The sequence below is a fragment of the Balaenoptera musculus genome, chromosome X (assembly GCF_009873245.2).
Source record: "Balaenoptera musculus isolate JJ_BM4_2016_0621 chromosome X, mBalMus1.pri.v3, whole genome shotgun sequence".
NCBI lineage: Eukaryota > Metazoa > Chordata > Mammalia > Artiodactyla > Balaenopteridae > Balaenoptera > Balaenoptera musculus.
In genome coordinates, this window is record NC_045806.1 from 46,010,210 (window position 1) to 46,014,437 (window position 4,228).

Here is a 4,228-nt window from a genome sequence, read left to right on the forward strand (position 1 = left end):
AGAACAGACTTGCTCCAAAGCGGACTTGAAAGTACAAAGACAGTGAAAACAAAAGACAAAATAATGACAAATAACATTATCTGAGAAGTTACTGTGCGCTAAGCACTGTTCTAACCTCTTCACATGCATTAACTCACTCAATCCTTACAGCCACCCTATGAGGTAGGTACTAGTACTATCCCCATGAGGTAGGTACTAGTACTATCCCCATTTTATGGATGGGAAGCTGAGTGTAGAGACTTTAAACCACTTGCTCGAGGCCACATAGCTAGTATGTGTGCAAGCTGGGGTTCCTGGCAATACAGGGCCAGACTCCAGGCTCTTCACCACTCCTTGTGTGAATCTAACAGCAACTGGTAGCTCTAAGATCCATGTCATAGTGAAAGGTGATCGACAGTTCTTTGCATAATTTGAATCAGAGAAGCAAAATATGGTTTACATTCACTTGGAATAAAAACTAACAGGATGCTCCCCCAGGTGCCAAACTAGGTAGCTGAGAACACCAACCCACTCCTCCAGCGCCAGCTTTAGTGGTGTGCCACCTGTACAGAGCTCTGCTCCCAGAAAGGATTTCAGGCTTGATTTAATGCTCTCCTGTCATTGTCTTGACATTCTTAATAATGTTATCTTTGAACCTGTGTCTTGTAAGTATAGTCCAGTGTGACAATGGAGCATACACATGAGCAGAAGAGATACACTGGGTGGCAGTGAGCAGAGCCTGTGGGCATGGCAGGTGATGTGCATGCTGAGCAGTTGGCCAGGCCGCCTGGCATATACAAGCACATCTGGGGCAGTCTGGGACACCATGGGGCCCAGAGCGGGGGGGTTGGGGGACATTGGGCCAGTGACAATGGTGGCAGGAGTAGCATAAGCAGCAGCAGCAGCAGGGGTGGCAGTAGCCATAGCCCTGAGAGAAAGGACAGCCTCTGCATGGGGGCAGTGATGGGACCTGTGGTGAGAGGCAATCTTGCCCTTCTGTCAACAGAGCCTGTCCCTGCAGCATGTGCACAAATATTAACTCTGGCCTGAGCACTGGGACAGGAACTGCTGGCACTCAGACAGTAAACTTTGTCAGTAAATTATTACAAAATTAAAAAGTACTCACGGACATTGAAGTAAAGTACATCACTGGGGGTTATTAGAATTCTTTGAGGAGTTTTACAGCAGTCCCCAGGCTTTTTGGCACCAGGGACCGCTTTCGTGGAAAACAATTTTTCCATGGAGGGCGGCGGGGTGGGGGGGGGGCGGGAATGGTTCAGGTGGTAATGCGAGTGATGAGGAGCGGCAGATGAAGCTTCGCTCTCTCGTCCGCAGCTCATTTCCTGCTGTGCGGCCCGGTGGTTGGGGACCCCTGGTTTAGAATAGCTCATTTTGAAAACTAGTGCAAAATTGCAAAGCAAATATCCACAGGTTAGGAAATGGAAATTAAATTTAAAGATCATCGAAGTAGACACAGATGAAGGCTTTGGATGAACCAATTATTAATGAGGAAGACAATTTAAAAGTGTTTTCCTTATAACTGAAGATATACTGGTAGAATGCACAAAAAGGTGTTTTGAATTATAAATAAATAATGAAGCCATTTTTATTCCTTGTATGACCTTGTCTTAGTCTGTTCAGGCTGCTATAACAAAATTGCCATAGACTGGGTGGCTAATGAACAGATTTATTTCTTAAGGTTCTGGAGGCTGGGAGGTTCAAAATCAAGGTGCTGGCACATTCAGTGTCTGGTGAGAGCCCACTTTCTGGTTCATAGATGGTGATCTTCTTGCTGTGTGGGGGAAAGGGTGAAGGAGCTCTTTGGGGGCTCTTTTATAAGGGCACTAATCTCATTTATGAGAGCCCCATCCTCAAGACCTAATCACCTACCAAAGGCCCCACCTCCTAGTACCATCACGTTGTGGGGGTTAGGATTTCAACATGACTTTGGGGGGCGGGGACACAAGCATTCAGTCTATAGCATACCTCCACAAGTTACAGGAAGTGTCAGAGGAAACGTTAAATGCCATTGTATAAATTTATATTTAAAATTAGATTCAGACTTAGACAAAACTGATCTGTATGAAGAGTTAAATCTTTTTAGAAACATTGTTCTACAAGAATCATCAGATCTAGATGTATGAAAATTTGTATTTTGAAATAATTTATCAGGACTCTATCCCAATGTTGTCACAGCCTACAACAAACAGTGCCAGTAACAGTTGCATCAGTAGAAAGCTCCTTCTCAAAATGAAAAGTTATCAAACATTTGCAATGTTGACTGATGTTACCTTCAATCATACTGGTTCAAAACGAGGTTGCTAAAAATATAGATTTGATGATTAAATAATTGAATTTGCAGAAAAGTGAGCCAGAAAAATCTTATGATCAATCAAGGTATCATATTAACAACGTTATTATTTATTATATAAATTATGATCAAAATATTGTTCTGCAATTTGTAAGTTTATGTTGTTATTCATGTATCACTATTATCCCTATTATGTTATATAAGTAATAAAATATTTATAAAGAAAAAAACATTTTATTTTAGTGCCTTTAACTGCATTTCCCACCTCTCCCCTGGCTTTTGAACAAGGAACCCTCCATTTTCACTTTGCACTGGGCCCTACAAATTATGTAGCAGGCTCCCACTCCTGCTGGATGGTAATTGTGAGATGATTTGAAGGGACTGTAGCCACTCAAACAGCCTTACTGCTCTAAACAAACTCCTTTCCACTGGGAGTAGGGGATGAGGGTGGGTAGAGACAAGCTTACAACACAGAAAAATGGAGGTTAGTGTGGATATCTATCATTTTCACGTGAACAGGATCATACTGTCCATATCATTTGGCCAATTACTTTCTTCACTTGGCAACATCTTGGAGATCTTTCTGCAAGGAAAATCAACCTTGTTCTTTTTTGAATTCCTGTTCAGGGAATTCCATAATTTGGATGGGTCTTGATTTATTTCTCCACTCCCCTGATGGATATTTAAAGTGGTTTTATTTTTCAGTAATACAGAGCTTCAGTGAACATACCAGTAGGGGCCTCCTTGTGTACAGGTGGACACCCACAAGTGAGTTGCTGGGCCACTTTCAATCTTAATTACATACTGCCAAATTGCCTTTCAAAAGCATTGTGCCAGTTTTCACTCCCATCAGCAGTGTATTTTCACATTTCCTAAGACTCTGACCTTTAAACTGTTTGCCAATCTGATGGAGAAAAAAAATGGTAACTCGTGTTTGTTTTTAACTCTGCATTTTCCCTCACTAGTGCAGTTGAATGTCTTTTTATATGATGTTTATTGGCCCATCCTCTGTGAACTTTTTGTAACCTTTGCCTAGTTTTTCTTACAGGTTTGTTTGTTTTCTCCATATTAAGTTGTAGGAGTCATTTATATTTCTGGATATTAACCCTGTGTCTATTATATATATTGCTGATATTTTCCCACAGTATGTAACACGTTTATGGTTTGTGTTAGCATACAGGAGTTATCATACAGAATGTTTGTATAGCCACTTGATATATTTACATCAATCTTTTCTTCTATGGCTTTTCTTTTTTGTTTATTGTTTTGGAAGACCTTTTTTATACAAGGCAACAACCATATTATCTTTTTTTCTCATTCTGTCATAGTGCTTTCCATTTAGGTCTTTAACCTACCTTAAACTCATTTCCTTCTCAACTTTTGCATTTCTCCTATCTGGAACTCTTTTCCCCCAGATCTTCCTATGGCTGACACCTTCAGAGTCAGCTCAAATATTACTTCTTCCAAAAGGCCTTCCCTCACCACCTTAACTAAATTAACCACCCTCTCTACATTAAGATGTGCCCTAGTTTGGGACTTCCCTGGTGGTCCAGTGGGTAAGACTCCGCACTCTCAATGCAGGGGGCCCAGGTTCAATCCCTGGTCAGGGAACTAGATCCCGCTTGCATGCCGCAACTAAAAAGATCCTGCATGTCACAACGAAGATCCTGCGTGCCTCAACTGAGACCAAATGCAGCCAAAATAAAACAAACAAACAAACAAAAACAAAAAAAAAGATGTGCCCCAGTTCATTACCTTGATTTATTTTCTTCATAGATCACCTCTTACTGAAGTTACCCAACTTATTTGTTTATACGTTCATGGTCTGTCTCTCCTTAGATTGGAAACTCCATGAAAGTAGGGATTTTGTCTTGTCCCCAGCTTCTAGAATACATTTAGAGTTTATTATAGTGAATTTGATATGATGTAAGGATAACT

The 4,228-nt window shown here is 41.1% G+C and overlaps 1 non-coding gene across 1 annotated transcript; it reads left to right on the plus strand.

Annotated features, from left to right (window-relative positions):
• The first annotated feature begins 3,828 nt into the window (after positions 1 to 3,828).
• TRNAE-CUC lies at positions 3,829 to 3,901 on the plus strand. Its single transcript has one exon. It is a non-coding gene; the product is annotated as a tRNA-Glu (tRNA).
• The last annotated feature ends 327 nt before the right edge of the window (positions 3,902 to 4,228 follow it).